The sequence below is a fragment of the Tasmannia lanceolata genome, unplaced genomic scaffold (genome assembly GCF_043159265.1).
Source record: "Tasmannia lanceolata isolate RefF3 unplaced genomic scaffold, GAP_Taslan_0.1 ptg000037l, whole genome shotgun sequence".
Taxonomy (NCBI): Eukaryota; Viridiplantae; Streptophyta; class Magnoliopsida; order Canellales; family Winteraceae; genus Tasmannia; species Tasmannia lanceolata.
Genome location: NW_027518714.1, coordinates 13,465,796 through 13,479,513, shown reverse-complemented (window position 1 = coordinate 13,479,513; position 13,718 = coordinate 13,465,796). Strand labels below are relative to the sequence as shown.

Sequence of the window (13,718 nt, the reverse complement as noted above, 5' to 3'; positions counted from 1 at the left end):
CAAAAACATACAGAAAATCTAGAATTCCCAACACAAATATTTGGGTCGAAAGAGATTTTCGTCTGTCCTTTTCCAAGAGACTGAAAAAAATCATCAAAGCTACTACGATTTCTGGTTCAAATTTGAACGAGGATAAACATGATGTACTAAAACTCAAAATAAAAAAAATCCAGAATCTGAACACCCAATTTCTTTTTTCTCTGATTTCCATCATGATACTTCATTTGAGAGCAATTCAGGTAACTGGTTTGTTCTTTTTGAAACCTGTTATTAGTTGTTTTAGAACTTTGAAAATTAAATAGCAGAACACAAGGTTAATCTCCTAGAGTATTGTATGCTCATTAGAGAAATCATCCTGGTAAATAATATGTAAAGTGTAAACCAGACCGTGCTATCGCGTGCGACACATAGCCAAGTGTTCATTGCAAACAAAGCAGATTTTGACAGCATTTCCATCATTTGATGAATTGACACAAACAATACCAAGTATTTCAAGTCAATTCTATGTAGCCGGATTTCTATAAACATTCCCACCATTTCATGAACTGACATGAACAACAACAACCACCCCAAGTATTTGAAATCAATTCTCTGAAAATGACCATTATGATCTCAAATATTTTTCATGTCGGTGCAACATTTTAAGATGTATGCGCATGAGGAAATTCAGAGCATATTAAAAGAGTTCAGAACTACAGATCAATTTCATCATTTTTTTAGAAAATTTCAGTGTGGCAACAATCTGTTTGGTGATAACCATGAACTTTTTTTCCGTCATCCCCAAAAAAAGTATCTTATTGGTGTCACAAGCCCATCATACATGCAAATGTTTCGAACATTGCTACAAGTAACATAATGACAAAAGCAAAGGTTAACTAAATGTGTTATTAAGAATGGCGACATAACGTTCATAGGAGCATAAGTGCGCATGTAATTCATATAGATGAGACTCTCAGATGCATTATGAAATCATACAAAAACTCTACCGCGCATAAATATCTTACACACATGGTGAGAAAGCTTTCATCATCTTACTCTGCTTTCATCCTCCAAAGCCAACGCACATGGATCTCTCCGAGAAAAGATACATAGACTCTGTTGATCAGAAAGCCCATCCCAAACCAACTTGTAATATATCAACTTTCCACTCTGCCGGAATAAACAAACTGATGCTACAACAAGAGATGTTCTGCCCTTCCATTAGCGAGACATTCAATCCCACATGACAGTCCCAAATCCAAATCTGTAGCACCAGGACAGTGCTGATTTGAGCTGGCTAATAAAAACCAATGAATGAGTTGTTTTGTATGAGCTCTACAATATGGTACAGATACAAGAATCTGTATCCTCATCATCATCTGAGTCACTCGTATCACTATAAAAACAAAAAAACCAAAAGAAGATACATGTGAGTAGAAAAACAAAGACCCATGAACCCTAACAGATAAAAGGTACAGCCACTTTTAACAGTTTGAAACAAGATAGCTTGCAAGGAAAATATGAATTGAACTTATGACTATCAGAATCGGGGGGTGTATTCTGTCACTATACAAATAAATCAAGCCAAAATACTCAAAATACATAGATCACTTAACAAAGTAAAGCTATTTTGCAAGTGTGATTTGACTCTAGCCTAACATGGGGGGTGCAAGATTGATTGTTTCAGCCAATATAACTAGAAAGGAAGCAAAGGCTACGAAAAGCTTTGTGAAGATAGAAGCTGTCTTTCTTTTGGAAGGATAGAGAGCCTAATACAATGAAGGCAGGAGCAGTTGTCAAGATTCTCAAAAGCACCGACTAGATATATATTTTATACACAGGTCTACAGTGTCAAAATATGTAAAAGCACCCATTTCTCCGCATCTCATAGCAAGCTACTAGCTAAAATATTAAGAAACACTTTTCCAGATTTCTCTAGCCAAGAAACAGTGTAATACCAACCATGATTGTGTGCAGAACTGGTATAAAGAAAGAAGCAGGGTGAGACCTACGGTTGTTGAGGTACAGGCCCACTACCAGTCTTACATGTTCAAATCCCAGAGCCTAACCTTTCTAATTGATCTAGTTCAATTAGAATATTTAGAAAAGAAAATTCAGGTATTTACCAAGACATAAATAAAAGTATAGGCCCTGTACACTTAGTTTTCACATGGCATGTTATCATGCTTGAAGAAATTTGGTCATCCTGATCATTTATATAATCCTAATTCCTAAATTCCTAATCATTGGCACATGATTGATTTCATCCCTTCGATCAACCGAAATAAAGTCAAATATCTATTTGGAGCAGTCCAAAATAAAAATAGAATTGCTGCTGAGAAAACAAAACCCACTACTTTCTTCTCTAATTGAAAATTTTTAAACTTTTCAAAAACCAAAACACTAAGTCAATCGTAATTTACAAAAATGGAACCCGAACTTTTCAGAACCCAAAATAAAACCCAGTGCATTTAAAGAATTTTGTCATTTATTCAGCATTATTCAACAATTTTTTATCCAACAATTTTCCTGTCCTCATACTCCATCTAAAAACAGGGTCACTGAGTGGAAACACAGCACACTATCGAGGTTTGCCTATGATTTAGGACGGATAAGGGAAGACAACTAGATATGGTAGCTCTGATACCAAATTGATGCAGGACCAACAAAGGAAGACGACTAATTGTGCAAAGTTAACACAACAAACTCTACGCAGGAGGTTGGGTTTACTATGGATTAGGAGAAATATGAGGTTAAACAATAGGAAATATTTGTTGTGGGATTAGAGGACAGGTGTGGGTGGACTGTTAGGACTATACTGTGAGTGGACTGTTGGGCATAGAGTGGACTGTTTTCCTGAGAAATAGGTTGTTGACAGGTGTCAAGACTTGTGACAGATCTGAGATAAAGAGTTAAATCTGGACTGTAAGAAATAACTGGTGGGTTTAGACAAATAGGGAATAAGTGCCAAGTCTGTTGTGGGTATATGTAGTTGATATGGGTAATATGAATAGTGGTAAGTCTGTTGTGAGGGAACTGTTGCATGTTAAAGGCGGACTGTGACAGGTTTGGAAGGTAGAACCTTAACTACAGGAAATCTCAGATCAAGAACTGCAAATAAAGAAAGTAAAGATCAAGAGAAAGAGTAAGGAAGAACTGACCTGGAATCACTCCAAGGTCTCCTAGGCATCACATCCAAGGTTTCAAATTTCGGTTTCGTAATGCGTTTCGTTCCTCACCGGCTGAAATTTCTAAGTTTCAGTCGAAATTTGACGAAATCTATTCCATCGCTATTTTTTCTCCAACTTTATTTCGATCGAAATTTTGGTAATTTTGGCTGAAATTTCGAGATAATATTAAATAATTATAAAAAAATCAGAGTTTTAGGTGAAATCCCTAAAATTTCAGACCAAATTTCTGGATAAACAAAATTTCGACCGAAATTCCGAAATTTCAGCCGAAATAAACTACTCTTTCGTGTTAAGTCGATTTCGGTTTCGTTATTGACCGAAACCCGAAATTTCGAACCAAAATTTAAAACCTTGATCACATCCAGGGGTCTGAAGCATCACACTCATGAAAGAGCATCACACCCGAGCAAGCAGTTTATAAAGTCCAATTTTCAATAATTCAATGTGTAGATTATGGCCAAGAGGCCTAGAAATATATAAGAAAGGAAAGAACCTAGAAAGTTCTAAAATCCTAAACAAAAACCTAACACTTTTAGTTGTTGGTCATGATATCCATGTTTCGGCTGTGGCTTCTATGTAATCAGCATTCTTTCCAAGCTTGAGAGAGGTGGTGGTCTCGTCGTCCGACGAGGTTGCTAAATAGAACATAGGTTCTGGATCTCCTTCCTCACTGGTAGGACTCCCCATCGGGGGTGCAGAAGGGGGTAGCAGCGTCCGCATAAATACCTCAAAGGAGGGATCATACGTCGTCGGACTTGGGCTCCGGTGGGTGTTAACCGCCTGAGAGCGGTTGGTAGCGTATGGTAGTGCATCTCCCTCTTGGTTTGTTTCCTCTTTGTTGGTGACTCTAGAATCTGCCATTTCTCTTCCTTCTCTTGCCTCTTCTCCTTCATTCTCTCCTTCTTCCTCCCCTCCTTCGTCTTCGTCGGTGGAATCTCTTTCTGAGTCAGAGTGTGAATCTTCTACCGTGTACACTTCCGGTTCATCGTACTCCGTTTCGGTATCTGTCTCGTATGCCAGTTCGCCCTCTTCCTCTTCTTCTGTTTCTTCCTCAGATGTAGACGGCGAGAGGGGTCTGCACATTGTGTAGTTCGAAAGTTAGGGATTTTTGCAAGTTGGCAGAATGGAGGAGTACACAAAGAATATGCGCTCTAGTGGGTTGGAGTCGAACAGGCCTCCTTTTCAATCAGCTCTTCGATATCGCCACTATATCGATTGGAAGTCCTCAGATGTCCGGTGGCAAATTAAAAAAAGCAGACGAGAGGAGAGGCTTCACAGAGTGCTGGAAAAAAGAAAAGCAAATAACATGGGTGACTGGCGATGCACTAAGTGTAAATTTGTAAACTTCAGAAGAAGGCCCGAATGTCTCAAATGTAAGAAGGTGTGGTCGGGTTTTGATTTCAACTTCCCAGTTGGTTTCCAACGACCAGTTCCGCCTAGCTCCACCAGAAAAGTTGCGACGCAGACCTTCCGGACTACGGAGCCAAAGCGCTTGGAGGGGACCCCCTATAGGAGACTGTCAACGTTAGTAGGGAGGCCGCCGGCTGTGGAGGTGGATGGAGTCGGAATGGAGCAGATTGAAAAGGTGGCCAAGTGCCCGGAGGAAATTTGGGCTGAATCTATCGAGCTGGGGTCTAGATTTGATTTACAAAGGACTTTTTGGGGTAAAACTAAACCTGATGCACTACCGGATTTATCGGTGTTAAGAAAATGGTTAGGGGAAGTATCGAGAACTTCAGCTGTTTTTGAGATTTTTCCGATAGCCCCTGGGGAGTTTGCTATAACCTCCTCTCCGGACGCCTCCTTCGTCGATTGCAGACTTAGATGGATTGACGCTAAGGATAGCCCTTTTGAAGAGGTTCGAGATTGGAAGGATAAGTTCTCCGGGAACTTCTCGTCTGACTGGTGGTCGGTTGTTGGGGTCCCTACTCATGCATGGATGGTGGAAAACTTTAGAAAAATTGGTTGTCGCATTGGAAGGGTCTTAGCCACAGATGAATCCTGTGTTGAAGGTGCTGGATATGAGTCAGCGAACATTCTTCTTATGACTTCTTCATTATCTCCTGAGTTTGTGAAACTCCCGATTTGTATTGATGAGGTCGTGTATTGGGTGACGGCGTCCCGATGTTCTAAATGTCCCGATGTTCTCACCGCCCGTCAATCAGCAAATTTCAAGCAGTCCTGGGCTGACTCTCCATGGAATTCCGACAATGTTCGACCGGAGAAGACGACGGTGCAAGATAGCAGGAATTCGGCAGAGGGACTATTGGACGCGTCTTCTTATTCTCACCTACCCCCTTACGTGTCACATGCAGATAGTGTTGGCATGTTCAGCTCTGAGAAGGTGGCGGGTGTAAGGCACGTCGCGTCTGGTATGAAGTGCCAGGGAGACGTGGCGAAGGGGAGCAGTTTGCCCAGTCGGTGGAACGTCTTTTTGTCTGGACCAAATTCCCAAGTTCATATCTCCCCTTTAATTCAAATAAAGCCCTCCTACCCGTTGGATCGGGGTCTTAAGCCGCGGTGGGCCCCTCCTATTCTGAATAAAGCAGTGGGCCTAGGTGCTAAAGAGAATATTGGGCTTTCTCCTTTTAACTCTGGCGTTCGGATTGTGGGCCAGATTGATGGGTGTTCTGCTCATGATCAAAGCCCATTTTCTCCTCTTATTCAGTTCTCGAATGTTGTTGAGTCCCTTCAGCTTTCGAAGTCCCGTAAGTTTTTTCCTGATACTGATAGGGTGGACGGCAAATCTAGTCTGGTGGTAAACTTAGATGAGGTGTTTTCTTAAATGAATTATGAAGAGCATCATTTGGGAGGGCATAAAGAGGGTACCATGAACCGTCAGGAGGGCTGTTTGGCAATCGATGAGGCGGTTTTCTCTCACACTACCCCCGGAAATACTGTGTCAATCCTTCCACACCCTGGTGCGGCTAAAAGGGCCTGGGTCACTGGTTCAGGAGTAGGTTCTAGCACAAAGGGGGTGGAGTCCTGTGCGTGTGGTATAGTTGATATCCGATCTAATCAGCAGATGCAGGGTCCCCCTCAAGCTACTAAGGGGCAGCCTCCGTTGGCGGCTGATTCTAGTCAGGATTGTATGGATCCTTGTGACGACCTTGTGGAAGATAGCCTAGCGCTAGTATTAAGGGTGGAGGAAGATATTCGTCCTATATCCTGGGTCGATCCTAAATCAGAGATTCTAGAGATTTTTGTGAATCACATCATATCTACCAGCAGAGTATTGGGATTGACATATTCCGGACCGGAAGATCAACTTCGTGCTATGTTTAAAGTGGCGGAGCTTCGAGAATTGGATCATCGATCTCTCTCGGATCCGTCAAGTATTGAAGGAGTACGGAAGATGTTACGGGAATTATCCAAGCTAAAATCCGATGTCTCCTACGTTAAAGCTCCAGATATGTCGAAAGCGACTCGTAATCCGCGGATCAGGAGTAGAAATTGCTCCAGGGGAAGTGCTCAGCGAACGCCCAGTTGTAAATGAAGATTCTCTCTTGGAATGTAAACGGATTGGGGTCTTTGGAAAAAAAAGCACAGGTCAAGGAAATAGTTAAAAAGAACAAACCAGATTTAGTTTGTATTCAAGAAACAAAAATGGGGGAAGTCAGCAGTGCTCTGATCATGAGTTTAGGTGGAAATTCCGATTGGGAGTGGATCTTTTTGGCATCCGAAGGTGCTGCCAGAGGTATTTTGGTCATGTGGGCTCAATCAAAATGGGAGATCCAGGATTCTTGGGTAGGCCAGTTTTCCGTCTCAATAGTTCTGCGACAACTGGGTAATAAAGAAGTGGTTACCTTCTCGGGAGTTTATGGTCCAACAGCGGGGTCGGCCAAGAGACAGTTGTGGGAGGAACTCACCCTGGTTAGGAGTAAATGGGGGCACCCGTGGTGTCTAGGGGGAGATTTCAATGAAATTAGAAGAGTCGAAGAAAGGCTGGGGTGTCGCAGATCATCCCAAAATATGTCTGAGTTCTCGGATTTTATTGCTGATAATGAACTGATTGATATCCCTCTTATGGGGGCTAAATTTACTTGGTCCAGGAGCTCCAGAAAGAGTCGCCTAGATCGATTTTTGTTTTGCTCTGGATGGCTTTCATTGTTCCCGGAGGTATGTCAGAAAGCGATTGTGCATTCTGTTTCAGACCATTGCCCTCTGTTGTTGGATCCAAGATTAGAGTCCTGGGGTCCGGCTCCCTTCAGATTTGAGCTAGCCTGGTTAGAAATCCCTAACATGGTAGAGAGATTGGGGGGGTGGTGGGAATCATACAACGTGGAAGGCGCCACAGATTGGATTATAGGAGCGAAACTCCGTCATGTTAAAAAACAACTTAAAGAGTGGAATTCTCTCCGTCTAGAGGCTCTTCAGGAGCGCAATATTTGGCTCTCAGCACGCATCCGAGAAATATCTATGGCTGATGAGGAAAGTCATGCTACAGAAGATGACTTGACGGAACTGGGTAAACTAAAAGAGGAACATAAAGGCTGCATACTTCAGGCAGAGATCTCATGGAGGCAGAGGTCCCGCGTTCATTGGTTAAAGGAAGGTGATAAAAATACGGCCTATTTTCATAATATGGCCAGTGCCAGGCGTCGAAACAATAGAATCGAGGTATTAGAAGTGGATGGATCCCTATCTTATAGCAAAGAGAAGATTACATTGGAAATCCTAGATTTCTACAAGCAATTATACTCTGCAGATGATATAGTGCGGCCGAGGCTCGACGAGGCGGTTTTCAATTCTCTCGATGATGTTAGTTCTATGGGGATGGAAAGCCCGTTCTCAGAGGAGGAGGTGGAGAAGGGGGTTTTCTCGATATGCCGTGATAAAGCTCCGGGGCCAGATGGATTCTGTCTCGCTTTCTTTCAGTCCTGCTAGGAGTATGTGAAGGGCGACATAATGGCTTTTTTTCGAGCTTTCCACGCAGGCATGGTGCTGGATCGCGGCACAGGTGCAACGTTTATTGCTCTAATCCCAAAAACCAAAGGAGCAGTGAGAGTGTCGGAGTTTCGTCCTATTAGCTTGGTTGGATGTCTGTATAAGCTCTTGTCGAAAGTTCTGTCGGAGCGGTTAAAGAGGGTTCTTCCATCTCTCATTTCAGAGAATCAATGTGCTTTTGTAGCCCAGAGACAAATATTAGATTGTGCACTAGTGGCCAACGAAATGGTGGATTGGATGGCACGATCGGGTGAGCAAGGAGTAATTTGTAAGTTGGATATGGAAAAAGCATATGACAGGGTCGATTGGCAGTGTTTAGACTATCTTCTACAAAGAATGGGCTTCGGTGAGAAGTGGAGAGGGTGGATCCGAAGTTGTTTATCTTCAGCATATTTTTCCGTCCTCATTAATGGCTCTGCTAAAGGATTCTTCAAATCGTCCCGAGGCTTGCGTCAAGGGGATCCTTTATCTCCCTTTCTCTTCGTTATTGTTGCGGAAGCCCTTAGCGTGTTATTAAAGAAAGGGCAAGTGGAGGGGCTGATTTCCGGGGTTAAATGTGGTGTCAATGGGGTCGAAGTTTCGCATTTGCAGTTTGCGGATGATACTCTCCTTTTTAGCTCTCCCTTGCCCTTAAAGATTCTTAATCTTAAGGCAATTCTTAGGTGCTTTGAATTAGTGACTGGGCTCCGATCGAATTTCTCTAAATCCAGACTTTATGCGGTGCATCTAAGCGAGGAAGGGGCCTCTCGACTCGCCAGTATTATGGGGTGCTCGTTGGATAGTCTGCCGGCATCTTATCTGGGCTTGCCTTTAGGTATAGGGAGACCTCCTAAAGAGGCATGGGATCCTATTGTGGAACGTATCGAACGTCGTCTTGATACTTGGAAAAGGAAATTGGTATCTAAAGGAGGGAGATTAACATTGATTAAGGCCGTTTTGGCCAACATTCCCCTCTATCAGTTATCCTTATGTAAATGCCCTGTGTCTGTGATCAAGCGTATAGAACAAATTCAGCGCAGATTTTTGTGGGGGGGATCCGATAAGAAGCGGGTTCTGGCCTTAGTGAGCTGGGAAGAGGTGTGTAAGTCAACCAAAGGCGGAGGCCTCGGAATTAGAAGGATAAAACAGGTAAATCAAGCACTGATGGGAAAATGGTTGTGGCGGTTTGGCGAAGAAAAAAACAGATTGTGGGTCAACGTCATCTCAGGGAAATATGGGGCTGATTCAGGGGAGTGGGTTTCTCTCAACAGATTCAACAAACCTGGAGTGACATTATGGCGTGATATCAGATGCATTATCCCTCAATTTGATCTCGGAATTAGATTTCGAGTGTATTCCGGTGACAGAATTTCTTTTTGGCTCTCAAAATGGTGCTCGAGCTCCCCATTAAAAGATTTATTCCCGGACCTTTTCTTAGTCGCGGCGGATAAGTCAGCTTTAGTGAAAGTGTGCTATGAGCGCTCTGTGAGTAAAGTTACCTGGAACCCCCTCTTTCGTCGGAACTTCTTTGATCGCGAGATGCCATCGGTGATAAGCTTATTTCAGTTGCTGGAGCAGAATTATATTAGTTCATCAGGGGATGACAGAAGATTGTGGAGATTTACCTCGTCAGGAGGGTTCTCGGTCAACTCTTTCTATCACAGTTTGGTGCCGTCTGAGGTTAATGCTCTGGAAGCAAAGGTGTGGCACATCAAGGCTCCACCACGAGCATGTCTATTTGCCTGGTCTGCGTTAAAAAATCGGATCCAAACGGTGGATTTTCTGCGGAAGCGACATATGTTAATAATTGACCATTGCGCTCTGTGTATTGCGTCTGGGGAATCGGTAGACCACATTTTCATTCACTGTCGAGTAGCTCGGGAAGTATGGGGGAAAATTTTGGACAGATTTGGACTACTTTGGGTCTTTCCATCCTCTCTGCAAGACTTATTTGAAGGCTGGTATTGTTCACCTTGGGGTAAAAAAGGCAAGCGCCTGTGGTGGCTCTCTCTGTTGGCTTTTCTATGGGTCATCTGGGTCGAACGGAACTCTCGCCTGTTTGAGGGAAAGGCTAAATCTGCCCACTTCTTATTTATTAAGGTCATTGCCCTCTCTATATCTTGGGCGCGAGCCCTCCCTTTATTTCGATTCATTTCGGCGTTTGATCTGTGGGAAGGATGGAGAGTTGTTTGCAACAGTCACGAAAATGTGACGGTCCCGCAACAGATATGGTGCTCTCCTCCTGCAGGTAACCTCAAATTAAACTTTGATGGTTCAAGTTTAGGCAACCCTGGGTTGGCAGGAATCGGAGGAGTCTTGAGAGATTGTCATGGTGCGGTACTCAAGGCTTTTTCGGGTCCAATTGGCATAGCAGACTCGAATGAAGCGGAGGTAAAAGCAGTGCATCGAGGCATCCTGATCCTGAGTGAGGCCAGGGGCCACTCAGTAAGGTGTATTGTGGAGGGCGACTCTTTGAACGTCATAAGATGGCTGAGGGGCCCAAGGGGCCCTCCGTGGCGATTTCTTCACTTATTTGACGAGATGAAAGACGTATTACAAGGCATGCAGGTCTCTTTTCAGCATGTGAGGAGAAGTGCCAATGCTGTAGCTGATAAGTTGGCAAAGGAGGGCGTATCGAAGCAGGATTTAGATCTTTTCGACTTTCTTCCTCCTTAATCCTATTTGTATTTCCCGGGTCAGGTTCTGTCCCTAGGGAGTTTTATTTTCCTCGTGTATGTTTTTGGGGGACCCCCTCAGTCTTCTATTAATATATCTTCGCCAATATTCAAAAAAAAACCTAACACTTTTGGACCAAAATGACCTCTAACAACTTCAACATTTCAAATGAAAATAATAACGAACCTTCTTATACTGAATGATGTAGTTGGAGAATTGGAGTAGAGCTCTACACAAGTCGCATATGCAATATAATTTAGAAATTTTTGTTCAAAGATGAAAAGTGTATTATCTTCTTGATGGAAGTTCATGGTATCATTGTGAACAATGCATCAAAAGCTCTATTTTCTTTAATGAGATTTTATATGGTGTAAGGCCTTACAACAATAAGGCCTTTGTACTGCCCTTGATATTTGATCCAACAGCAGCTCACCTTTTGAGTTTTTTGAGGAGCTGCTGTTGGATCAAATGTCAAGGGTGGTACTTCCACCGTACAAAGACCTTATTGTTGCAAGGCCTTACACCATATAATTTCTCTTCTTTAATAAGTCTGTTTAAAATTTTCAACTTCTAAACACTAACTATCAATATTGAACGCAGCCACAAAATTAAGAGTGAGACTCACATAATTGAGAGTCTTCCTCTTCCGCATATTTTTCATGATCTCCATCAAAATCACTCCAAATATTGTTTATCTTATTTCCGAAAGGGTCATTAAGGCTTCTTTGGAAGCCATTAACTACAGCATCCACAAAATCATTTTAACCATTATTTGCAAAAAGTCAAATTTAACTTCAAAACCATGATTATATAAGATAACACGCAAATAATTTTCGAGGTATGCAAAGAGGCCCTAAATCCCATATACCAACAACACTAATTGGAATAATATTTAAATTCGAAAAGAGCAAAACTTACTTTCCAAATGTCTTGGTTGTTTGACAAAATGGTCTCTTCATTGCAGAAGAATAAGATCCTCATTAAATATGATAATTTTAAGACTAAAAGCCAAGTAACTAAGCAAATTAACAGGAATTCAATGCCAGAAAAAGCAGAAAGATCAAAATTCTAGAAGCTAACCTTAGGCATTCAAATATCAGAAACGTTGTAACCAAAAAAAACAAGCCATCAAATTAAATTAAACCCAAAGATTACCTGGGTTGGAATTCCAAAATCTCCACAAGCTTATTACCATTCTTATCATTCCACTGCACTTTCCTTCGTGAATTCTTTGGCCGTTTCGACACTCCACCTTGAGGCGATAACAAAGAATTCGACTCCTCATCTTCTTCCCCATTGACGCCTACCACCTCTTTCGGAGAAATATTATCAATAACCACCTTGTTCATGCATTTACTAGGGTTTTTAATGTCCGAATCCATCTATAGCTAAACAATCACACGATTCAAAACATATTCTATCCATCAAAAAGAGTAATAACAGAATTGACCAATGGCCGATCGACAAGCTAGATCTCTAAGAGAACTCATCGATAAATCCATTCCCTTCATCATACAGCCACCTTCCAGATTGAAAATTTTGAAACCCTAGAGAAATTTCGAAACCCTAGCCCTATAATTCAGCATATTTGACGTCAATTCGCCACGGATCTTAAAATCATTCCCTAACACCAACGAATTTTTCTGTAATATGTTTATCCGATTGAAGAAAAAAAAAAAGAGACAATTCGCAGAAAAAAACGTGAAATTTCTTAGCAAAATTTCGAAACCCTAGGCATATAATTCAACACGTTTGACGTCAGTTGGCCACGGATCTTTAAATCCTTCCCTAGTAACAACGATTTTTGGGGCGAAATGTTTATCTGATTGCAGAGAGAGGAGATAAAAGCATAAAAAACGAGAAGAATCGCAGAAGAAAAAAAACCCTACAATTTCTCGATAGGAAGAATTATCGTTTTTTCTTACAGAAATTCACGGTCCGAAATGGAGGAGAAACGTAGAAAATAAGATTTAATAGAGGATTTGAGCGACATACAGAATAATCGATTGAGAAACGAAACAGTGAAATCATCTGAAATTTAAACTTTCAGGAGATAATGGAAGAAGACGATGAAATCCAATATGAAACCGCACGCGTTTTGAAGACAATGGTGGGACTGGGTCCCTTTTTGGGAATTTTAAAGGGATATTGGTTTTTTGCTAATGTGCGCCGTAATCTTTTGTTACTTAACCGGGGCAGGCCGATCTGAGAACTGAGTTAGGCGATCAGAGAACCGAATATTCTGACCAACGGTTGAAATGGTGATATGCTCCACCGCCGCCACCATTTCAGTTTGGGGTGATCCGAAAGGCCCATCATAGATGAGGTGTGTACCAAAACTCAGCTGCATTGGACACCCTATGATGATCCCATGGAGCTTATTTTTGGTGGACACCCTATCCATAATTGAAGTAAAGACCTATCCAAACTTAAAAGAGTAAAGATCCAATCCGTGAAAGGTCTCAGTTAGGGGTGTAAACGAGCCGAGCCGAGCCGAGCTTGGCCAGGCTCGGCTCGGCTCGTTAAGCTCACAAGTGAGGCTCGGCTCGGCTCGGCTCGGCCAGGCTCGCGAGCCTTACCGAGCTCGGGTTATATTATGTTCACACCCCTCATTTTCCCTGGACAGCCCTATTTAGTGTAATTTGACTATTTTTTTACACTATGGGGGGTGGTCCAAGTAACAAATGGGGTTCCGAAAATGAAGTGACATATTTTGCCTCCCCTTTTCACTCCATGGACAACCCTTTTAGTGTATATATTAATATATAATATATATATATATATATATATATATATATATATATATATATATATTTAAATATATTAAATTCTTAACGAGCCTAAACGAGCCGAGCCTGGCCTAACTCGGGCTCGGCTCGTTAAGCTTAACGAGCCGAGCTCGAGCGAGCCTCCGAGCCCGAGCCAAAATTGACACCCTTAGTCTCA

The 13,718-nt window shown here is 42.2% G+C and overlaps 1 long non-coding RNA gene across 1 annotated transcript; it reads right to left on the bottom strand.

Annotated features, from left to right (window-relative positions):
• Positions 1-861: 861 nt before the first annotated feature.
• LOC143860461 (uncharacterized) lies at positions 862-13,159 on the bottom strand. The gene is made up of 2 exons (XR_013239717.1): positions 11,928-13,159; positions 862-1,375 (listed from the first exon to the last, which is right to left on the bottom strand). It is a non-coding gene; the product is annotated as an uncharacterized LOC143860461 (long non-coding RNA).
• Positions 13,160-13,718: the final 559 nt, after the last annotated feature.